This window comes from Triticum urartu, chromosome 6 (genome assembly GCF_003073215.2).
Source record: "Triticum urartu cultivar G1812 chromosome 6, Tu2.1, whole genome shotgun sequence".
NCBI classification, from domain to species: Eukaryota; Viridiplantae; Streptophyta; class Magnoliopsida; order Poales; family Poaceae; genus Triticum; species Triticum urartu.
This window is the reverse complement of record NC_053027.1, coordinates 204,077,819-204,103,633: the sequence shown is the minus strand read 5'-3', so window position 1 is coordinate 204,103,633 and position 25,815 is coordinate 204,077,819.

The following is a 25,815-nucleotide window of genomic DNA, read 5'->3' as shown; positions in this document are numbered from 1 at the left end:
AGGCTGCTCGACCACTGTACTAGTTAATCCTCAACCCCTCGAGGCAATCCACCACAAAGCTGGAGTAGGGTATTACACCGCAAGGTGTCCCGAACCAGGATAAACTGCTGTGTCTCTTGTCACTTGGGTTCGTCGAGCTAGGCTGTGGAATCATTGGGCCGGTAGGTTGGGGAGAAGGAGTCCTTCGTACGTACCCCAGTGTTCGAACCTCTCAAGGGTCTGCGGAGCCCAGAATCCGACATTTGGCACGCTAGGTAGGGTGCATCGAAGCTTCTCTCCCGTCGACAGACTCGCCGCCGCTCCACCGTCTCCATGGCAGATTCTCGCCGAGCCCGTGCTGAGCGTCGAGCCGCTCTCGCCGCGCGCGTCGCCCAAACAGCGCCCGTCGGCGGGCCTCCCCGTCGTTCTCCATCACCTTCCGCCAACGCCATCACCGGCTCAGCGGGGCATGAGCAGCAAGCTTCGTCGCAGCATCCCTCTATGCGGCGAGATGGATGCACCACCACACCATCGCTGACCCCGGCCGGCTCATCATCCCATGCTCGTCATGACCCGGCGAACGCGCAGGTTGCGTTGCTCATGGCGCGTGAGCTCCTGCGCTACTGCCCCATCAATGACCTCTACGAAGACTGGCTGGACCGCATCGCCGAGCTAGTCAGCGCTGCCGGATTTCGGGTTCCGGCAAAACCCTTGAGGTTCGAACACTGGGGTGCGCACGAAGATCTCTTCCCCTCTAGCTCTCGCCCTCACCGCAATCTCAAGTCTTAGCGCATCGAACCCGCAGAACAAGGGACACGAGATTTGTACTGGTTCGGACCACCGATGCGGTGTAATACCCTACTCCAGTGTGGTGTGGTGGATTGCCTCTGGGCTGGGGATGAACAGTTACAAGGGAAGAACAACCTCCTGAGGAGAGGTGCTCTTGTGCTTTGTGAGTTGATGTCGTAGAGGATCGTCCTCCTTCTAAGGTGGTGGCTAGTCCTATTTATAGAGGCACGGGTCCTCTCCCCAAATATTAGGCGGGAAGGGATCCCACAACGGCGAGTTTGAAGGGGGACAGCGGGTACAAGCTATCCTGACAAAAGCTGGTCTTCGCCTGCCAAAGGCTTTGGTGGTGACGCCGTCCTGGGCTCCACGGTGACCTCCGTCCTGCCGTCCTACTAGTCTTGGTCTTGTTGCACCGATACGGAAACCTTTGCTTGACGCCTCAGGACTCCGCGCCTACGCTTGCCTCTTTAGCACCAAAGAGGAAACGAGGACACTACGCGCGCTGGCACCCGCCTGGTTCCCGCCTGGCCTTGGTCGTCATGGCTTGCATCACGGGGACCTCGCGAGGTGCCCCTTGCCTTGATCTCTCTGCCCCTAGCGAGCCATCCTGGTGAGGCCACCCCAGAGGAGGTCTTGCATCGTTCGCCACGCGAGGCTTGGCCCCTCGCGAGGGTCTTGAGTGCTTGCTGGTGAAGATGGGCCATACAGGGCCGCTGGTGGAGCCACGCCGTGGGCCGCAGGCAGGCAAGTCCAGGGACTCCCATTCCCAGGACGCCGATGGTAGCCCCCGGGCCCAAGACGCGCTCGAGCTTGGCTTCGAGGCGAAGCCAAAGGGCAAGTGCGGAGCGCCGCGGGACCTAACAGCCTACGGCCCCGGTTGACACGTGGCGGTTGGTTGGTCGTGGGCGTCTCTGCTTCCCCACGCTGCCTCGACAACTGCCCACCTGACAAAAGGCTAGCACGGGCTACGTTTGCCTTCATTGCTTTCCTTCATCTTCCTCCAAATCCCCTTTCTTGCCCTTCACTATGAGAGACTCCAGATCCACCCAGACCTTCGAGCTTGCTATTGATGGCGCCCAAGAAATCCCGGGCTACCCCTTCGTCATCCTGGTACGAGCCCGCGCTCGATGCGCCAAGCGTGTCGGAGAAGAATCTGGCCATCATGCGCTTGATGACGATGGAGGGTGACAAGGAGAGGAAGACTGTGCTCCGGGTCGGCTCTGCCAAGCCTGAGGATTCTGGCAGCACCTTCTACCCCTTCTTCACGAGTAGCATCGTCACCGGGTTGGTTCCCCCCTTCTCCGACTTCTTCTACTCCGTCCTCAGTCACTACAAGATCCACGCCCTCCATCTTCATCCCAACTCCGTCCTTCTTCTGTCGATTTTCGCCCTCTACTACGAGGCGTATGTTAGGGTGATGCCGTCTGTGGCGCTGCTGCGCCACTTCTTCTTTCTCCGGCTTAAGGAGGGCCCCTGCTCGTGGTGCGTTGGCTTCGTCGAGGCCAACAAGACCAATGCCATCTCGAAGGCCGGGAAGAAGCTCGAGGGCTTCAGGAGCAAGTGGGTCCTGATGGACGCCAAGCGCGTCCACCCCCGGCTTGTGCTGCCGCCGGAGATGCCTGTGTCCCATGAGGGATGGCTTCGCGTGAAGCTCACCGACCCGCGGGCGATGCGGGTGCTGGAGAAGATGACCGCCGACCTGAAGCCTGGCGATTAGAGAATGGCGAAGCTGACGGGGGCCATGATTGCGCAAGAATTCATGGCGCAACGCGTGGCTCCCCTCCAGTGGCGCCCACTGTGGAAACTTGGAGACGAAGGGGACGACCTCCGCCTGCGCCTGGAGCTCCTTTACGATGAGGAATTGCGCTCGGCTCTTTGTTCCTTGGTCGGGGATGACCAAGGGTACCCACCTGATGGCCTTGTTCCCTTGTACAGCCGCCCGGATGGGGCGGAGGTTGTCGCCGCTCTACCTGCCTTCGATGAGCGTGGGCTCGTGCCGCCTGCGCCCACAAACATCCTGGTGGCGACAACTCTGTTGGTCGTGTCTTTCGGCGATTCTCGTGAGGAGGGTGAGGAGGAAGAAGATGAAGAGGAGGAGCGCGACTCGGAGGCGACCCGCGAAGGGGCGGGGGAGACCTCCCCCTTATACAAGGCTGACATCCTCCGCACCCTGCCTAATGGTGATGACGAGGACAATGTCCTCCTGGAAGGGGAGGAGCTACATCCTGCAGGGGGCTCCTCAAAGTCCAAGGTTAGTCCTGGGAGGAATTCGTCGGTCGAGATCCCGACGAGAGGAAGTTCGGCGGTGGTCTCCCGAGACGACGCCCCTGTTGTGCCGCTGCCTGAGGCTGCTTCCAACCTGCCTGCTACCCCCTCTTCTGCGCCTAGAGCCCTTACGCCCGTGCCTCTGGCTGGGAGGCTCTCAGGCTTCAAGCTCAGGAAGCAAAGGGACTACACCATGGTGGACCAGTGAGTATTCTTTTCTTGCCTTGTTCCTGCTTCTGCTACTGATTCTTGATGCCTTCTGCTGCTTGGCTAGGCCGACGCCCGCGGCGAAGAGGAGGAAGGAGGGCACGGTGGCACTACCCGGGACCAAACCACCCGCGGTGCTCGCTCCCTCCTCCGCAGGGAAAGACGGTGGCGGTGCTCGTGCTTCCCCGGCCCGGTCGTCCTCACGAAACTTGGGGGAGCATCCTCAGGAGGAGGCAGCCCCCATGGCCCCATTGGCACCAAAGGTGCCAGCGTCCGGCTCAGCTGCTGAGGTCCCCAAAGCTCAGGAGCCCTCAGCCTCCCAAGCCATCGTGACGATGATGCCTCTTCCTTCATCCGCTGTTCGCTGACCACGGATCCTTCTGCCTCCTCCAACATCCTGGAGTGCACTCTTTCTATACTGACCTTGTTGCGGGAGGATCTTCAAGGCACCGACCATCGCCTGGTGGCCAGACGCCTCGAGCTGATCTCTGGCTGGCTCCATTCCGATGTGGCCGTTCGGGCGGTGCTGAGCCAGGCTACTATGGACTCCGAGAAGGACAAGCAGGCCATCACCCAAGCTGCGGCTGCCCGCGAGGCGGTGCTGAAGGATGCCGGAGCCGCCCAAGATCGCTGCCGGCTGCTGGGGGACGAACTGAAGACCATGCGCAGTGAGCGCATGGACGAAGCTCAGGGCCGCAGGGTGGAGGAGGAGAAGATGAAGGCCCGGGAGGACGCCGTCAAGGGTCGCTATGCCAAGCTGAGGCAATTGGCAGAGGCACAGGCTGCAAAGCGCAGCCGGTTGGAGAAGCTGGAGCAGAAGGTGGAGGCGGACAAGGCCGAGCTAGAGGCCAAGGCACAGGTCTTGGCCGAAGACTGAACGACCTTCAAGCTCCTCGAGGAGAGGTCTTGCGCAGCGCTGCAGTTACTCTACGAGAAGGGCTTGGAGGAGCCGTTGGCCACCGACGACGAGGGCCCAACCTAGCTGCTTCCTTATCTGGTCGGGGCACTTGAGGAAGTCGTGAGCGGTATCGGCCCCTTGGCAGAGGCAGAAGCCCGCATCCTTTCCTCAGCCGCACTGACGTGCGTCTTTAGTCACCTCCATCTTCGTGATCCTGTCGCCCACCACGACGAGCTGCTGGAGCCTGTGGACGCCGAGCACTGCACAGCTGCTGCCGACGTTGTGAAAGGTCAGGAGGAGGCCCTGCTGAAGAGGTTCTGCACCTTCGATCACGGACCCTCAACTGGCGGTGCTGCTGATCCTGCAACTCCGATGGGCGATGCAGGTGAGGGCCGTGTCGCTACGGGAGAAGCATCCCTTGCGGGCGACAGCGGCGTCCAGGGATGACGAGGTGACCTGCTGGTGGCTCCTTTCCTGTTTAGCTCCTGCGATATGCACCATGCCTCGTGGAGGCATTTGAACTTGCGTTTGGTATTTGGAAGAACAATATGTCTTCTAATATTTGCTTGGGATTTTGCGATTTCCTTCCCATTCGCTTTACGTTCTACATCGGCAGGGCCCGACCCCGCGCATACCTCAGCCGCCATTGGGCCGTCTGGATCACCAAGACGGACCAAGGAGTGAGGGGCTACATGGTCAGTTAGGCTCCTGAGTCGCGATGCTCAGGAGTCCCCCTTGACGCGCAAACAGCTTATAGAAAGGAGATGTGGGAGTAGGCCTAGTGTTCTACGTCGGCAGGGCCCGACCCCGCGCATACCTCAGTCGTCATTGGACCATCCGGATCACCAGCACGGACCAAGGAGTGAGGGGCTACGTGGCCAGTTAGGCTCCTGAGTCGCGATGCTCAGGAGTCCCCCTTGACGTTCAAACGACCTTCATACCTTGGCTCCGCTTGGGAGGGCACGCGACGACCAGGTCTGAGGGACCTGGCAGGGTGGTGTACTCTTGGGCGTGACCCGAGCGCAGCCCCCGTGCCCAGCCCCCTCACGTGACTCTCCCGAGGGGAGGTGTTGCGATGAGGCCAGACACTGAGCTCGGAGGCTCCCTGAGGTTGATACGGCCGTGAGGCCGCCCTCAGTTGTTTATCACTAGCGCGGAGCATAGTGCTTCCGCACTTGCATGGGCATAGCCGCTCCTCGGCAGTGTCGACTGCCAGCGTAGAGCATGGTGCTTCCACTGGTGCGTGGGCGAGGGCTCCCTTTGAGTGGAGCCCCGGGGGCGTGTACATCCCTGCCCTGACATGTGGCTTGCACGGTAGGGCTAGACGAGGTGTGTCTGGGAACTCGTGAGCCAGCGCGGGACTCACGAGGCCCTACCTCAAGGCGGGTTGTGCCTGGTCTTGGTTCTTGTTGTCTGCAGTGGTCCTCCGAGATGGTTAGACAACCTGCGCCGATCGAATCTCCTGAGGTTATCGCACGAGAAGGCCAAGCACCAACGACCTCAGGTGGTGATGTGAATGGGGCCGGCCCGCCAGACAGAGCTCAGCAGTTGGATATATCGACGCTGCAGGGATGGACCCGAGCACAAACGTCATGCCTGGCCTTCTTATGCGAAGGATCCTAAAGAAAGACGATCGGCGCACGGCTCCCGTGGTGGGTGATAATCAAGCAGGTAGTGACCATAAGAAACTCATGCATGGAGAGTAAACTAGCTTATGTAAATGCAAGAACGATACATGCCACTAGGTCGGACCCGAGCGGCCTGGGGAAGATGTAGCCCAAGGGGCACCCCCAGCAGGGTAAACTAAAGATGCAAGAGGATACATGCCGCAGGGACAGGCCCATGCGACCGAATAATGCAACCCGAGGGGCGCTCCCAGCTGAATGAACTTGGAAAATGTCACCTGGTTTTATTGTCGAAGGAGCGTTGGGTAGCTGAAGGTGCACGCTGAAGAAGCCGCTCCTCACGAGCCGTTGAGACCCTGAGCCTCGGGAGGCTCTGAGGGCTCAGGTGGCCTCCTAAGGACCATCTCCATCTCCTCCAGGACCGCGTGATGCCTGCGGAAAGAACAGTGGCAGGACAAAAACGTGATTATGGGTTATGCTCTCCTCTCGAACTAACCTGTAGGAATCTCCGGATCTCAACTACAGTGGCCTCGCCGGCCACCCCTTTTTACACGATTCGCTTGTGCATTAAAGGGGGAACTCTTGAGCATCGCGCCTCAGCAGCTCTTAATGACTCTCCAGCCCTCACCCCCTGGCCTTGACCATGGCACTGTGACCTGGCATACCAATGGCGGTTTAGCCTCGCTTGAGGGACGGGACCCGAGGACGCAGAGCATTCAGATGAGCAAGTAAAGGGGAGACCAGCGTGGCCTTACCTAGTAGCATCGCCGCTGAAGCACAAACCAGGCTTTGTGCAAGAAATCACCACAGGCTTGCCAAAAGATAAGTCATCTCCATGTAATGAAGTGAAACTCTCTATCTAAAGCCCTCCCTCTCATAAACTCGCTCCGGCAGTACTGCTTTCCTTTTCGGCCTCCCGGGAGCTGCTTGCATGCGAAAGGGGACTTCCTGAGCATCGCACCTCGGGGGATCTTACTAGACCTCGGGCCGCTCACCTCCTGGCCTTGACCACGACATCGCGACCTGGCATACCAGCGATGGCTGAAGCCTGCCTGGGGACTGGGAACTGATGTCGTAGAGCGCTAAAGCTACCCCGAGGATGAAAAGGGGAAGTGATGCCCGAGCGAGACATGCAGCGGCAATCCCATGATAAGAAAAAAAAACAATGGAACACAAGCATTACAAGTTCTTTACATACCCCCACGGGGTTCGTTTCGATTCCTCGCAGGGAACAAAAGAAGAATGACCTCAAGAGGCCCCGACTACGGGCCCGCTGCCGACGCCATCAACAGTGGGCCACGTGAGGCTGACGCCAACCCCATCTGAATGATCATCAGCGCCGAACGGACTTCACCGCGGCACTCCGGGCACGGCAAGAGCTTGGGGCACGTAGTTGTCGTCGCTCGACTCTGGAGACTCACCAGGCTCGGGAGAGTCGCTGGACTCCCAGGAGTCATCGCTGCTGCTGGAGGAGCTGTCAGCAAGACCAACGGCAGGCGTTGTGCCAGTCGCTTCACAGTGCTAGCGGTCTCCTCCGGGGTAGCACTCCGGGTGGCGGCCTTCCTCGTCGAAGACCTTCAAGAACATCATGGAGGCACCATCATACTCGAAGTGCATGGCGAGGGCCCACTTCGCGCGGCAGGCGCGGGCGACCTCGCCCCATCCATGAGTCATGAAGATCTTGCCGGGGAGATGACCTCAGCCTCTGCCCTAGTGGCCAGAATGCAGCACCCAGCGTGCTGCAGCCACAGCTCGAGCGGCCCCCTCGGCGGCATGTCTTCGGCAAAGAACTGCGGGAACCGGATCCACATGCGCGGTGGCATTGCCGCCCACATCACGAACTCACGTGAGGAAGCTTCGGCGTGGGTTCGCAGGCCGGACAGCCGTGCAGCCCCAGCCTGGTCCTCGCTGCCGTGGCTCGTGCGGCATGGAGCGTTACTACCTTCCCCCAAACTTGGCGCCCAAGCCTACAGAGGGAGTGGGAAGCCGATGGGTGGCCGCTCGTACCAGGGTCGCGTCACCTCCTGCCTCACCCCGACATTGTGAGGACACCAGTACCTCTTCTTCGGCGGAAGCAGCTCATGCTCCACGAGGGGGGTCTTTCCTTTTTCCACTATGAAAAACCTCCTAATCGGTGCCATGGGTGTTTCGACAAGTTAGCCAGATGGAGGGACCAGGAGGAAGGAGAGGAAGCGGACTGTGAGAAGACAGAGATGAGCAAGGGGGGCTCTGCCCCTTTCCTCATTTATAGCCAGGAGGAGGCCAACCACCGGTCACCACGGTCGCACGTAATGATGATTTTCCTCTGCATGCAGTAGAGTCTCGTCAAGTCGGACAGTTGCCGAGGCAGCATGGGGAAGCGGAGGCGCCCATGTCCCATCAATCGCCACACGTCGATCAAGGCCACAGGCGGTTGGGGCCGGGCCCGCGACGCTCCGCGCTTGCCCTTTGGCTTCGCCTCAAAGCCAAGCTCGAGCACGCCTTGGGCCCGGGGGCTACTGTCGGCGTCTTGGGAACATGGTACCCAGACTTGCCTACCTGCGGCCCAAGGCGTGGCTCCATCAGCGGCCCGGTATGGCCCAGTTCCAGCAGCAACGAGTCAAGACCCTCGTGAGGGACCAAGCCTCGCAAGGCGGTTGACACAAATACCTCCCAGGGGGCAGCCTCACTAGGCTGCCTCCCGAGGAGCGGAGACATCAAGGCAAGGTGCACCTTGCGAGGTTCACATGACATGAGCCATGACGACCAAGGCCAGGAGGGCGCCAGCGGGCGCAGCGTACTAGTTTCCCCTTTGGTGCCAAGGGGGCAAGTGTAGGCGCGGAGTCCTGAGGAATCAGGCAAAGGTTTCCATATTGGTGCAACAAGACCAAGACCGTCGGGACGACATGACAGAGGTCATCACGGAGCCCACTACAGCGTCACCACCAGAGGCTTTGCAGGCAAAGACTACTTTTGTTAGGATAACTTGTACTAGTTGTCTCCCTTTGAATTTGGCCGTTGTGGGATCCCTTTGCGCCTACATTTGGGAGGAGGACCAAGGCCACTATAAATAGAACTTAGCCACCACCAAAGATGGGGATCAGATCATCCAGGCCATCCTCACACCCACCAACTCACCAAGCTCAAGAACACCTCACCTCCTAAGGCTTCTCGACCACTGTACTAGTTCATCCTCAGCCCCTCGAGGCAATCCAACACGAAGCTGGAGTAGGGTATTACACCACAAGGTGGCCCAAACGAGGATAAACTGCTGTGTCTCTTGTCCCTTGGGTTCATCGAGCTAGGATGTGGAATCGTTGGGCCGGTAGGTTGGGGAGAAGGAGTCCTTCGTATGCACCCTAGTGTTTGAACCTCTCAAGGGTCTGCGGAGCCCGGAATCCGACAATAAGCGAGCATTAAGCATAATTAACACCGAATAATGCACCACAAGTAGGATGTAATTTCATTGCACAACTATTGACTTTCGTGCTTGCATAGGGAATCACAAACCTTAACACCAATATTCTTACTAAAGCATAATTACTCATCAACATGACTCACATATCACATCATCATATCTCAAAACTATTACAAGGAATCAAGTTTATTTTGTCCAATGATCTTCATGGAAGTTTTTATTATATCCTCCTTGGATATCTATCACTTTGGGACTATTTTCATATGTTGCTATTAATAAGCTCAAACAAATATAAGTGAAGAACATGAGCATAAAATTTTTCTTCTCTCAAATTAATATAAGTGAAGCAAGAGAGAATTTCTTAAAAAAATTAATAACTCTCGAATAAATCTAAGTGAAGCATGATACGTCTCCAACGTATCTATAATTTTTGATTGTTCCATGCTATTATATTATCTATTTTGGATGTTTAATGGGCTTTAATATGCACTTTTATATTATTTTTTGGGACTAACCTATTAACCGAAGGCCCAGTGCAAATTGCTGTTTTTTTGCCTATTTTAGTGTTTCGCAGAAAAGGAATATCAAACAGAATCCAAACGGAACGAAACCTTCCCGAGGATCTTTCTTGGAACAAACTTCACCCAGGAGACTTGGAGGACAAGTCTGGAAGTCCGTGAAGCTTCCACGAGGCAGGGGGCGCCTAGGGGGGTAGGCGCGCCCCCACCCTCATGGGCCCCACGGAGCTCCACCGACCTACTTCTTTCGCCTATATATACTCTTTTACCCTGAAAAGATCCAAGAGAGCCACGAAACCAGTTTTCCACGGCCGCAACCTTCTGTACCCATGAGATCCCATCTGGGGGCCTTTTCCGGCGATCTGCCGGAGGGGGATTCGATCATGGAGGGCTTCTACATCAACACCATAGCCTCTCTGATGATGTGTGAGTAGTTTGCCACAGACCTTCGGGTCCATAGTTATTAGCTAGATGGCTTCTTCTCTCTCTTTGATCTTCAATACAAAGTTATCCTCGATGTTCTTGGAGATCTATTCGATGTAATACTCTTTTGCAGTGTGTTTGCCGAGATCCGATGAATTGTGGGTTTATGACTTTGATTATCTATGAATATTATTTGGTTCTTCTCTGAATTCTTATATGCATGATTTGATATCTTTGCAAGTCTTTTCGAATTATCGGTTTAGTTTGGCCTACTAGATTGATCTTTCTTGCAATGGGAGAAGTGCTTAGCTTTGGGTTCAATCTTGCGGTGTCCTTTCCCAGTGACAGCAGGGGCAGGAAGGCACGTATTGCATTGTTGCCATTGAGGATAAAAAGATGGGGTTTATATCATATTGCTTGACTTGTCATCTTGCCTAATGCGTTACTCTGTTCTTATGAACTTAATACTATAGATGCATGCTGGATAGATGTCGATGTGTGGAGTAATAGTAGTAGATGCAGAATCGTTTCGGTCTACTTGACACGGACATGATGCCTATATTCATGATCATTGCCTTAGATATCATCATAACTATGCGCTTTTCTATCAATTGCTCGGCAGTAATATGTTCACCCACCGTAATATAAGCTATCATGAGAGAAGCCACTAGTGAAACCTATGACCCCTGGGTCTACTTTACATCATATAAGTTTCCGATCTATAATTTTAGTTTACTTTTTATTTTGCAATCTTTATTTTTCAATCTATACAACAAAAATACCAAAAATATTTATCTTATTATCTTTGTCAGATCTCACTTTTGCAAGTGGCCGTGAATGGATTGACAACCCCTTTATCGCGTTGGTTGCAAGGTTCTTGATTGTTTGTGTAGGTACTAGGCGACTTGCGTGTAGTCTCCTACTAGATTGATACCTTGGTTCTCAAAAACTGAGGGAAATACTTACGCTACTTTGCTGCATCACCCTTTCCTATTCAAGGGAAAATAAATGCATGCTCAAGAGGTAGCAAACCATAGAGAGGAATTCCAACAAGTCATGGCATAATTTTGACTCTCCCAAATACTCCCTCCGTTCCGAATTACTCGTCGCAGAAATGGATGTATCTAGATGTATTTTAGTTCTAGATACATCAATTTCTGCGATGAGTAATTTGGAACGGCGGGAGTAGGTGTGTCCAATAAGGATTCATGACTAAGAACACAAAGAAAAACAAGCAAATACTCATATCATATAAGACGCTCCAAGCAAAACTCATAATATGTGACGAACAAAAATATAGTTTCAAGTAAAATACCGATGGTTGTTAGAAGAAAGAGGGGATGCCACTCGGGGGCATCCCCAAACTTAGTTGCTTGATCTCTACTCCTAATGGAGTAGTTGGTACCCTGGTACACTGGTTTTATTTTTGTCTGGTTTTTTTCGTCCCATCTCTCCTTGGTTTTTATCTCTTTCCGTACCATATATTTTTTCATCGAATTCTTCCATGTCGTACCACACATCGTCTGATTTGTTTCCTTCCCAATCGATCTCCTTCACGACCCCCCCCCCCACAAAAAGAAAATCCTCCCAGATTTTGATCTTCTTTTCAATTCTTTCCAAACCCGGAGAGGGGAGCGTGTCGATGCACTACCGCCCGCCATGACGCTACCACCGCTCACGTGGTTGTTCTCCTCCGTCCATCCCCAACTCCAACTCGATCTCCAGCTATCGTGACACCGTAGATGGCTAGTCTAGGACTCTGGGTACATGTACCCGCCGCTCATCAGAGAAGATACCATTGCACCCGTCCTCACACCGGAGCCACCTCCGCCAAGATCGACGAGACCACTGGATCGCGTGGAGCTGGACATAGGGGACTGCATCCGCAAGGACAAGAAGCAGGTCGTACACCACTGAAGAATAGGAGCACCACCGCCGGGTAATCCTGCAAGCAGGATGTCGTGCTCCAGGCCCTCCCTTCCACCTTCAGTCGAGAAGATCCAGCACAGCTGCACCAAGCCTGCTTCTCATGTTGATGATGCGCCCTTCAAGGATGTAGTGCCGCATGGGGATGGCAAGATCTGCATCGTCGCATCATCGACGTGCAGGTACACACATTGATGCTTGCAGTTATAGTTCCATGTCCTGATCCAAAATGCTACAGGGATCTGATTTTTTTTTGTTTCGTGATTATTTTTGAGCATTTGTGCTTTAGTTTGTCAGCTTGGATGGATTTGTGGCCTCGCCTCATCAGGTCCCAGCACAAAAGTGCTTAGCGAATAGATACATGCAGCATGGGACCAAAAGAAAAAAATTAAGTACATTTTGTTGATCCAAAAATTATGTTATACACTAGATCAATTATCTCATCGAGCCGCCGGCACTGTCCCTGGACTCTAGTTCCATGTGTGATGGATTTCGCTATTGTACCAAGTATTTGCTCAATGTATTGGCATTCATTCATATTATTGGCCGGCGGTTATGGTTTTCTATTTTATGACCTGAACCCTCAAGGGTCGCCAAGTTCAGTTTTAGAACAGAAGTTGCGGGATAAGCTCTTTCAGTCTATGGATGGACAGCTGAATGCGCAAGATAGATGATGTTCGGAATTTGTATCATGAGCTTACAACAATGATCATGCGAGATTCTGGACATGGCGTGCAAGGTCGATATTGATGGCAGCACATATACTCATCAGTTGCACTACTGCACGTCAGGGAGGATGAAACTTGATACTTGTCAGAGATGGTTTAGTAATGTCATATTTTATTTCTCTCTGACAAGTACCAAGTTTCATCTTGTGTGCAGATTCATATGGCAAGTAGAGCTTTCCGCAAAGGACCTCCAGCGAATGTAAAGGCGCTTCACATCATAATTGGAGGAGCAAATGTTGATGGACCCTCAATCCCAGTACCACCAAATCCCAAGCATAAGGAAGCACGTGAAATTACTTGCACTCCATCGAAGTTGCAGAAAAATAATGTGTGGGGCCTCCAAGATTAGTGATGAGTATTACATGGCTACAAAGTTGATTGTCTCGAACCTTCAAACCGCAGCTTCTTTTATGCAATGAAGAAAAATGCAGGGGTACTTCATTGGCTCAAGCGACATTGCGAGGAAAGGAAGTAGTTTCTCCTCATGTGTACTGTCATGTACTAGTAATGCAATCATAACCTTGTTTGAATTGTGTGTAATGCAATGATAAACATGTGACATGGTTGATGATTTTGTGATGGCAACAAAGAGAGTATTGACACTGCTCTTAATCAGGTTGTTTATTGTTAGAATAGTATAATCAGCACTTAAACCTATTCTCCAGAAAAACAAGGGCGTTCTTGTCATTTCAGCATGTTTCAGCAACAGCCGCAGCTGCTACATCACAACCACAAAACGACTGCACCTTAGCTCCAACCTTCTAGCTACAACTAGCAGCTACAGCTGCTCCTTCTAGCCGGAGCCGTTGTAGCTGCAGCCGAAGAAGCTGCAGCCCAAACAAACACACCCTTATATCATGCCAAGGACTTTTTGTGTCCCCATTTCTGTAGCATCATCATGTTTAGTCATCCCAATTTTAGAATCTCATTATGTGATGCCTAACTAGTTTGACCGAATATGAATCCAGTTATTTGTTGTAATTTATAGTACAATTTTTTGATATGATGGGTTGTTTGCAATGTCTGCTTACTGTTGTTATAGGACATCAGATTTCAATACCCCTTTGTAATAATTTCTTAGGTGATTTGTTGGACAAGCACACACCCAGATTTTGGGGATTAATAACATAAGTATGCAACTACATTGGGGTTGTCATCGTCGCGCTCCGTTCCTGCCCCACCGCCGCTGCTGCCAACATGCTCTCTGCCCAAGTGCTGCCTCTGGGTTGCTATTCTCCATGCTCACGCACTGCCTCTAGGACACAATGCAACTCGGTTTCCCAAGAGTGCATTCTTAAGGACTGGCACACCCAATTATTTTCCTCGCCGGCACATCGACATGGCTTATAATATGATTTATCATTTTAGCTGCACGAAATTGGTTTTTCCACTGGTTTGCTCAGCGCATTTTAGTTGAGTGCACTATATCATTCATGTGTGCAGTTCTCATATACTAGCTTGTGCAATCAATCACCAGTACATCATTTTTTTAGAAACTAAAGGCACAAAATGATGCTTCTAATTATGTTTTCTTCTTGTTATTTGTCAACTCAACTCACAAAAAAGTCATCAACTTCATGGGTAAAACTCAATTCCTGACAGTCAATTCCATTGATTATTTTGTAGTGAGATCAATCAACACATGCTTCAGCCACTTGGCGTCGCCAGCTTTCATACAATTGCCCAATGAACCTTTGATTTAATTTTGCCTCCGGCGCTCATCTACTCAGGTAATTACCAGAATAAAGGTTAGACTTTTTTACTATTTTGATGTGAGGTTACTAATGGAGCACCAATTATAGCCATTGTGGACTTGATATCCAAATTTTCAGCAGGTTTGTACAGAATGAGAATATATTATGTTTGTTCATAAGTTATTCGGATAACCAGAGTGACCTTTTCTGTTAATGATATCATCATAAAAGTTGTGGCACTTGCCTTAAGTAATGCCCCTGAAGCAAATGGAATACAACATGGTTTTTTTTGCCAATTAAGTTTCTCTGTTTTATAAGACAACTAGCTTTTGTTGTAAATCCGATGTATTAGACGCAAGCCTTCGTGGTTTACACATTATTGGCCAAAAAATATTTTGTGTTTCAATGTACACGAGTGACTAATAAGAGGTATTATATGGAGAATCTTACCAAGCGGATAGTAGTTTAAGCTTGAACATACACATGATGATTAGTCCATATATATTGCATTGGAGTTGCTCTTGTCGAGAAAAATATACAGGGCTATGCATTTTCCCCTGACTCGTGCACGGACAAGCCAAGAGTGGGGTACCAGCTTAAATGAGAGATTGAAGGACCAAAACATTTGAAGAACCAACATGCAGTTCAGAGAGTCCAAGATCAGGACAGAGGAGCAAGATATCGGCAAGAGAAGGACCTCCCTTGCTGGGCAGGCGAGCCCGGCAATGGGTGAGGCCACCGCTAGAAGCAGGCAACCCAGGCACCCCGGCAAGGTCTTCCGGGGCTCGCAGAGGCAGAACCACCCCACCAACCACTCAAGCACGACCCGCGTCATCAATCAGTGCGGTGTCAAGCCGCAGGGTGATTAAGTAGCAACCATTCTACACATGGCAGCCATTTCCTATAGAAGAAACCCACAGATGACACCCGTCCTGCGACGTGTCAAGAGACCAAGCAAGGAGCTAGCTACATAGCCCAGTAAGCCTTGCTGGGCAACCAGTGATGTGACACTAAGCGGTGCATTTAATGCACCCTGTCAGCCCGTAGAGTTAGGTATGATAGCATTGTTTGCTATCATATCAATGGATAATGACTACTTTGCCATTGTGGTGACCCCTTAATCTATAAAAGGAGGCCCGTGGCACCCGTAGGAGGGGTTAGAAGGTTAGAAAGTTGACGAACCCATACCACCATATGTGCGTAGTCATTACAGCCCTACGGCAACCCCTGCCGGGCAAGTGTACTATGTTCCACCATCCTCATTCCACCATCAATCCACCAAAGTAGGAGTAGGGTCTTACACCTCGCGGCAACCCGAACCTGGCTAAATCGCTTGTGTGCTCTATGTCGTGCTGCCGTGCACTGGTTTGCTCTTCGTGCAATGCGACGTCCCCCTGCCGTACCAACAAGGGGCCTCCTGGTCCCATAGGTGGCCGTGGATATCCCACGACATCTTTGGCGCGCCAGGTAGGGGGCTTGCTTGCGCGAACCTGAAGGCGTGCGCAGCGCGTCATCTTCATCACCATCTCCATCTTCGACGGTGCCATCAACTGTGGCGCTTGCGGAGACGCAGAAGCAAAGCAGGGAGCCTCCCCGCGCCGTCCTATCGCTCTCCAAGCTTCGCCGTGGCAACGGTTATGGCCAAGACCACCACTGATGGCGGTAGATTTATCCTGGTGGCTCATATAGCATTCTCGCCATTCGGGCACCGTCCGGAGGAAGGGGCACAAGACGTGCGGGCGCGAGCTCCCTCCTTACTGTCCCTCCCCCTCGTCAGCAGTCGAGCTGCTTTAGCCTAGGCATTGTCGACATTGACGATTACCACGCGACGCTCGGTCCAGTATTTCCCCCGCCGTGGGTAATCTTGAGCAAAGCGCTGGTATGAGTCGGTCGATTGATGTCCTGGGAATCATGCTTCAGCAAGGCTGCCTGCATTGGCACGACCCATGCGATGGCAGCCGCCGCACTGACTTGAGGGGAAGGGAGCAAAAAGGGAAGAGGACAAGGGAAGCCCGGCACCGTGCCCCGATGCCCGCCAGCTGCAAGAAGTGCATGTCAATCCTTGCCGGGAATAAAGAGACCACCTGATTGCCTTCTACTTTTCCAGGTGTCGCGGACGCGTCGAACATGCACGGCCCGTCAGAAGAAAAAGAAGCTTAAAACAAAACCTAAGTACACGTTATCACTTCTTGTTGATGCGTTTCAGATTTTTGCAGTCGTTTATCCCTTAACTCTAGTGAGTGTTTGTATCGAGAGGTCCCTCATGTGACGGAACCTTGGCTAGTTTCTTCGATCGCACCATCATCCTGTCTTGAGCCACGCTCGCAGGTCGAGAGGCTGCATCAAGAGCTACCTAGGAAAAACCTGCCAAGACGCATCCATGCCAAGATGACTCTTAATGACCAGACCCTTACGACAATCGCGGCAATATGATATCGGCAAGCATACAGAACATGGATAGGAATTGATCATACAAACACAAGCATATAGAGTTCGAAGGGATAAACACACATTTAAGGACCCAGCTAGAAGTATCAGCTTCACACAAACACTAGAGATAAAACGACTAAAAACAAAATATATATCATGTTCCATTACAGGGCCCGTGGAAACGACTATGGCCCGATACTTGGCCCTGTGGCTAGGAAGAACAACTTAAATGCGAAGAACCCTGTCGGCGCTGGAGGGGGGGTAGCTTTCTCCTCAGCGGCGGCAACGTCAGCACCCGCTAGCGCCTTCTTGAAGCCGTCATCAAGATCGAGTTCTTGGTGGCGGCAGGCGATGTTGCTCAAGACCATGAATAGGGCATTGCGAGCGAGCCTCCGTGACTCGGTCGCGAAACGCTCAGCCCTCCCCTCTTCATGCACCTTCCCCTTGTCGATTAACTCGTTGAAGAAAAGCCCCAGCTTGACACCCGGGACCTCCTACTCACTGGCTGAGTAGACTGGGTCGTCCATGCCCATCACCGCAACTTGGGCGCTAAGATGTTCTGCGATGTCAATCAGGCTCTTGATCCAGAGGTTGCTCATGTTGACCCGATTCTTCATCATGTCCTCCACATCTTGCCGGAGACGCTTGGCGGTTTCCAACTCCTTGGATAGCAACTGCTGCCAGGACTCAAGGGATTCCGCCGACAGCTCTAGCGAACCGATTCTCGCCTTCATGTCAAAGATGTTGCCGTTGGCGGTCTCAAGGCTTTGGGTCTTGGAGGAGAGCTGCAACTGCACATCAGCCAGGTGTAGCTCTACCTGTCGTGCTTCCTCTTTGAGTGCCCCCACCTTCTTGGCGCTCTCGGCAAGGTCCTTGTTCAGTTCGGCCACCTGCCGGTCGAGCTCGGCCTTGGCGGAAGACGCGGCGTCCAAATCTTCAACAAGCTTCTTCAGTTGGGCAGCATGGTCGGTGGCGAGGGTGTCCAGGGCAGCTCCATGCTTATCTTCCAATTCCTTGGTGCGTTGTTGCAGCAGAGCCTCCAGACTTTCATCCTTGGCATGAAGGGTAGTTTCAAGATTCTGCTCCCGAAGGGAGATCTCTCGCTCCCTAGCATCCAAAGATGCCTTGCGGTCTGCCAAGCGTGTCTCCCGCATTGTGACATCCTCCCTCATCATCTAGAGGGTCTCTTGCTGCCTCATGAGCGCCTTGAACCGCTTGTGATGCCATACACGCAGCTCCAGGCACTTGTCTTTCAGCTTCTGATCTACCTTGATGGCGGATTCGCACTGTTCCTTAAGCTCCTGCCACTTTAGACGGTGTCGGTCATGCATTTCCTTCATGCCCGCCGCCATGGACTCTATGAAGGACAAATCCCTAGTGATGGCAGCTGAGTCGCCGGCCTCCCCGCCTCCCAGATGCAGCGGTGCCAGAAGGCGTTGAAGCTCTTCGTCGAGCTCTGCGTCTGTCAAGAACAGGCCGGGGCCTCCGATATCAGGTGGCGACAAAACCATAGCCAACGTGTTTAAGGAAGACGGCGGGGCCTCAGCGATGTCCCCAAAAGAAGGGAGTGGACCCATGGTTTGAAGAGGAATATTTGCCTTGATAACCACTTCCTCTACCGGGGCGCTCTCTAGAGAGTGCTTCACCACTGCCAAGGAACTTTGTGTTTCCCCGGCAGCAGGATCCCGCCCCTCAACAGCTGCGAGCTTCACGGCTCATCCGCGGCAGACCTCCCTATGCCAGCCACCACCTCCAGCAAATCTCGTTCTTCAGTTTGGGGGGGGGGGGCTGCATGCAGGAGGGCCACACTAGTAGAAAAAGGGTCAAACGTGAAGCACATTAGTGCCGGTTTGAATTTGAGCCGGCACTAATGTGTACATTAGTGCCGGTTCCAACGACTAGCCGGGCCGCTCTCATTAGTACCGGTTCATGGCGAACCTTTAGCACCGGTTCGTGCCACGAACCGGTACTAAAGTGAGTGGTGGTAGGATGTTGTCAGTCCGGGGCCCCTCCAGCACCTTTAGTACCGGGTCGTATCACGAACAGGTACTAAAGGTCGTCCTACATAGACCCTTCGTCCACCCGAGCTTGCTCTGTTCTTCCCCTTTCCCCTCTCCTCTCTGTTCTTTTCCCTCTTCCTCTCAAGCTCATCACACATTTTGCCCAAGATTTGAAGGCCCCATCCATTCAAATGATCACAAAGGTTAGCAACTTTTTCCTTTCATCTCTCATTGCTAGATTAGCTCGTGCAATGCTTTATATAGTGATTGATTTTTGAGTTTAGTAATTTGGGAGGAATTATATATATGTGCTAGTATTTGATTTATATGCAATTTGAGGTCAAAAATAACACTTAGTTTGCATATGTAGGTGTGGTTTACTTAGTACCTTCTAAATCTCCGTCGTAACCACCGTCGATCGCTCACAACGTCCCGTCGCCGGCACCACCTTGTGGAGAGCCTCTTGTTCATGAAGTTTTATATAAAAAAATTGATGTTTGTGTGATTTGGATATATAGTTACTCATATAATTATCTTACCCATACGTTGTTTGTTATACATAGTGCCATGGTTTTGATATCCGTCCCCGTCGGCCCTCGTCCGGGTTATGATTCAGATGTGGTATATTCTCTTTTAAAACTATTCATTGCATTTCGTGTTTATGACAAATTATGCCCATCAAGTTGACATAGATATTTGTATGTAGGAGGTAGTTGAACCGGAAATTCCAACCGACCCTATTGTTGAGAGGTTAAATTTAGTTGAAAGAGAAAACGAGGATTTGAAGGAAAAATTGAAAAGAATTGAGGGGGAGAAGATGGAATTGGAGTTGCATGTTGCTGATGTCATCGATGATCACAAGATTAAGATGGAGAAAATGCGCTTGAAGATTAGAAAGATTAGAAAATATGCCATTCATAGTGAGGCTTGGTATCATTATGCTGTTGGATCAATTGTTACCTTAGTTGCGATCTTGATCGCATTTGTTGTTGCATTTAAATTCTTTAGCTAGAGAGTTATTTGTTTGTCGCATTTAAGTGTTGTATGATCTTTATGTATGAACTTTATTTATTGTATTAATTTGATGTTTTCGGTGCTGTGTATTGAAGATGAGCCGGCAATGGATGTACGATGACCGATGCTCTCCCGAGTTCATTAATGGCGTGCGTACTTTTCTGCTTGTGGCTAAGGCAAACAAGCGAGCGGATGGTTTTATGCATTGTCCATGTGCTGGCTGTAAGAATGATCACAATTACTCTACGTCAAGAACCATTCACGTCCACCTGTTTGAGTCCGGTTTCATGCCCCACTATAATGTTTGGACCAAGCATGGAGAAAGAGGGGTTATGATGGAAGACAATGAAGAAGAAGAGGACGACGACAGCTATCCTAGCCATGGGTTCCCTAAATATGATGATACAACAATGAGGGAAGAAGCTGAGCCGGTAATGCGGGAAGAAGCTGAGCCGGCAATGCGGGAAGAAGCTGAAGAAGAGGCATCGGATGAGCCCGTTGATGATCTAGGTCGGGCCATTGCCGATGCAAAGAGAAACTGCGCAAGTGATTTGGAGAAGAAGAAGTTGCAGCGCATGTTAGAGGATCACAAAAAATTGTTGTACCCAAATTGCGTAGGTGACAAGAAAAAGCTGGGCACCACACTGGAATTGCTGCAATGGAAGGCGGAGAATGGTGTATCTGACAAGGGATTTGGAAAGTTGCTGGTAATGATAAAGGATATGCTTCCAAAGGACAACGAATTGCCTGAGAGTACGTACGAAGCAAAGAAGGCTGTCTGCCCTCTAGGGTTAGAGGTGCAGAAGATACATGCATGCCTTAATGATTGCATCCTCTACCGCGGTGAGTACGAGGATTTGAACGCTTGCCCGGTATGCGGTGCATTGCGCTATAAGATCAGCCGCAATGACCCTGGTGATGTCGAGGGCGAGCGCCCCAGGAAGAAGATTCCTGCCAAGGTGATGTGGTATGCTCCTATAATACCACAGTTGAAACGTTTGTTCCAAAACAAAGAGCATGCCAAGGTGATGCGATGGCACAGAGAAGACCGTAAGAAAGACGGAAAGTTGAGAGTACCCGCTGACGGGTCGCAGTGGAGAAAAATCGAAATAAAGTACGGGAAGGAGTTTGCAGATGATGCAAGGAACGTATGGTTTGGTCTAAGCGCAGATGGCATTAATCCTTTTGGGGAGCAGAGCAGCAACCATAGCACCTGGCCTGTGACTCTATGTTTGTATAACCTTCCTCCTTGGTTGTGCATGAAGCGGAAGTTCATTATGATGCCAGTGCTCATCCAAGGCCCTAAGCAACCCGGCAACGACATTGATGTGTACCTAAGGCCATTAGTTAAAGAACTCTTACAACTGTGGAATGGAACAGGTGTACGTGCGTGGGATGAGCACATGGGGGAATAATTTGACCTAAAGGCGTTGCTGTTCGTGACCATCAATGATTGGCCTGCTCTATGTAACCTTTCAGGACAAACAAACAAGGGATACCGCGCATGCACGCACTGTTTGGACGATACCGACAATATATATTTGGCTAATTGAAAGAAGAATGTGTACCTGGGACATCGTCGATTTCTTCTGAGCAGGCATCCCGTAAGAAAGAAAGGCAAGCATTTCAAAGGTGAGGCAGATCACCGGACGAAGCCTCGCCACCGTACTAGTGCTGATGTACATGATATGGTCAAGGATTTGAAGGTGGTCTTTGGAAAGGGTCCTGGTGGACAACCTGTTCCGAATGACGCTGACGGATGCGCACCCATGTGGAAGAAGAAATCTATATTTTGGGACCTGCCCTATTGGAAAGACCTAGAGGTCCGCTCCGCAATCGACGTGATGCACATGACGAAGAATCTTTGTGTGACCCTGCTTGGCTTCTTGGGTGTGTATGGGAAGACAAAAGATACACCTGAGGCACGGGAGGACCAGCAACGTATGCACGGAAAAGACGATATACATCAGGGTCATGCAAGCTACGCTCTTACCAAAGAAGAGAAGGAAATCTTCTTTGAATGCCTGCTTAGTATTAAGGTACCGTCTGGCTTCTCGTCGAATATAAAGGGAATAATAAATACGGCAGAGAAAAGTTCCAGAACCTGAAGTCTCATGACTGCCACGTGATTATGACGCAACTACTTCCGGTTGCATTGAGGGGGCTTCTACCGGAAAACGTTCGATTAGTCATTATGAAGCTATGTGCATTTCTCAATGCAATCTCTCAGAAGGTAATCGATCCAGAAATCATACCAAGGTTAGAGAATGATTTGGTGCAATGTCTTGTCAGTTTCGAGTTGGTGTTCCCACCATCCTTCTTCAACATCATGATGCACGTCCTAGTTCACCTATGCGAAGAGATTAACGTTTTGGGTCCTGTATTTCTACACAATATGTTCCCCTTTGAGAGGTTCATGGGAGTCTTAAAGAAATATGTTCATAACCGTGCTAGGCTAGAAGGAAGCATCTCCAAGGGCCATGAAAATGAGGAGGTCATTGAGTTTTGTATTGACTTTATTCCTGACCTTAAGCCGATTGGTGTTCCTGAATCGCGGCATAAGGGCAGACTGGATGGAAAAGGCACGCTAGGAGGGGAACAAATAATATGTATGGACGGACATTCTCTCACTGAAGCACACTACATAGTTCTACAGAATTCCGCCTTGGTGGCTCCGTATATGGATGAACACAAGAATTTGCTACACTCCAAACACCCAGAGCGGTCTGATGACTGGATTACACGTGAACAAACCAGGAGTTTCGCCAGCTGGTTGCAGACACGTAGCATGCATGACACCTCTATTGAAGATGACCTGTACTTGCTGTCCCAGTTACCATCTTCGAATATAATGACTTTCAAAGGGTACGAGATAAATGGTAATACATTGTACACGATCGCCCAAGATAAGAAGAGCACCAACCAAAATAGTGGTGTCCGCTTTGATGCAGAAACCAAGACGGGAAAGGAAACATATTATGGTTATATACAGGACATATGGGAACTTGACTATCGACGTGGTTTGAAGGTCCCTTTGTTTCGGTGCAAATGGGTCAATATGACACGAGGCGGGGTAACGGAAGACCCGCAGTACGGAATGACAACAGTGGATCTCAACAACCTTGCGTATGCAGACGAACCATTCGTCCTAGCCAATGATGTGGCACAGGTTTTCTATGTGAAGGACATGTCTACCAAGCCAAGAAAAAGAAAAGATAAGGAAGCGAATGAAGGAAATATTCCCTAGAGGCAATAATAAAGTTATTATTTATTTCCTTATATCATGATAAATGTTTATTATTCATGCTAGAATTGTATTAACCGGAAACATAATACATGTGTGAATACATAGACAAACAGAGTGTCACTAGTATGCCTATACTTGACTAGCTCGTTAATCGAAGATGGTTATGTTTCCTAACCATAAACAAGGAGTTGTTATTTGATTAACAGGATCACATCATTAGGTGAATGATCTGATTGACATGACCCATTCCATTAGCTTAGCACCCGATCGTTTAGTATGTTGCTATTGCTTTCTTCATGACTTATACATGTTCCTATGACTATGAGATTATCAACTCCCGTTTGCCGGAGGAACACTTTGTGTGCTACCAAACGTCACAACGTAAATGGGTGATTATAAAGGTGCTCTACAGGTGTCTCCAAAGGTACATGTTGGGTTGGCGTATTTCGAGATTAGGATTTGTCACTCCGATTGTCAGAGAGGTATCTCTGGGCCCTCTCGGTAATGCACATCACATAAAGCCTTACAAGCATTGCAACTAATGAGTTAGTTGCGAGATGATGTATTACGGAACGAGTAAAGAGACTTGCCGGTAACGAGATTGAACTAGGTATTAAGATACCGACGATCGAATCTCGGGCAAGTAACATACCGATGACAAAGGGAACAACGTATGTTGTTATGCGGTCTGACCGATAAAGATCTTCGTAGAATATGTAGGAGCCAATATGAGCATCCAGGTTCCGCTATTGGTTATTGACCGGAGACGTGTCTCGGTCATTTCTACATTGTTCTCGAACCCGTAGGGTCCGCACGCTTAAGGTTTCGATGACAGTTATATTATGAGTTTATGAGTTTTGATGTACCGAAGTTAGTTCGGAGTCCCGGATGTGATCACGGACATGACGAGGAGTCTCGAAATGGTCGAGACATAAAGATTGATATATTGGACAGCTATATTCGGACACCGGAAGTGTTCCGGGTGTTTTCGGAGAAAACCAGAGAGCCGGAGGGTTACCGGAACCCCCCGGGAGAAGTAATGGGCCATATGGGCCTTAGTGGAGAGAGAGAGGGGCAGCCAAAGGTGGGCCGCGCGCCTCCTCCCCCCTGGTCCGAATTGGACTAGGAGAGGGGGGGCGGCGCCCCCCTTTCCCTCTCCCTCCCCACTTCTTTCCCCCTCCTAGTAGGAGTCCTACTCCTACTAGGAGGAGGACTCCTCCTTGGCGCGCCATAGAGGGCCGGCCGGCCTCCTCCCCTTGATCCTTTATATACGGGGGTAGGGGGCACCCCTTGACACATAAGTTGATCCACGTGATCATATTCTTAGCCGTGTGCGGTGCCCCCTTCCACCATAGTCCTCGATAATATTGTAGCGGTGCTTAGGCGAAGCCCTACAATGATAGTGCATCAAGATCGTCACCACGCCGTCGTGCTGACGAAACTCTTCCCCGACACTTTGCTGGATCAGAGTTCGGGGATCGTCATCGAGCTGAACGTGTGCTAGAACTCGGAGGTGCCGTAGTTTCGGTGCTTGATCGGTCGGGTCGTGGAGACGTACGACTACATCAACCAAACGCTTCCGTTGTCGATCTACAAGGGTACGTAGATCACACTCTCCCCTCTCGTTGCTATGCATCACCATGATCTTGCGTGTGCGTAGGAAATTTTTTGAAATTACTACGTTCCCCTACTGTGGCATCAGAGGCTAGGTTTTATATGTTGATGTTATATGCACGAGTAGAACACAAGTGAGTTGTGGGCGATATAAGTCATACTGCTTACTAGCATGTCATACGTTGGTTCAGCGGTATTGTTGGACGAAGCGGCCCGGACCGACATTACGCGTACGCTTACGCGAGACCGGTTCTCCCGACGTGCTTTGCACATAGGTGGCTTGCGGGTGATAGTTTCTCCAACTTTAGTTGAACCAAGTGTGGCTACGCCCGGTCCTTGCGAAGGTTAAAACAGCACCAACTTGACAAACTATCGTTGTGGTTTTGATGCGTAGGTAAGATTGGTTCTTGCTTAAGCCCGTAGCAGCCACGTAAAACTTGCAACAACAAAGTAGAGGACGTCTAACTTGTTTTTGCAGGGCATGTTGTGATGTGATATGGTCAAGACATGATGCTAAATTTTATTGTATGAGATGATCATGTTTTGTAACCGAGTTATCGGCAACTGGCAGGAGCCATATGGTTGTCGCTTTATTGTATGCAATGCAATCGCGCTGTAATGCTTTGCTTTATCACTAAGCGGTAGTGATAGTCGTGGAAGCATAAGATTGGCGAGACAACAACGATGCTATGATGGAGATCAAGGTGTCGCGCCGGTGACGATGGTGATCACGACGGTGCTTCGTAGATGGAGATCACAAGCACAAGATGATGATGGCCATATCATATCACTTATATTGATTGCATGTGATGTTTATCTTTTATGCATCTTATCTTGCTTTGACTGACGGTAGCATTATAAGATGATCTCTCACTAATTATCAAGAAGTGTTCTCCCTGAGTATGCACCGTTGCGAAAGTTCTTCGTGCTGAGACACCACGTGATGATCGGGTGTGATAGGCTCTACGTTCAAATACAACGGGTGCAAAACAGTTGCACACGCGGAATACTTGGGTTATACTTGACGAGCCAAGCATATACAGATATGGCCTCGGAACACG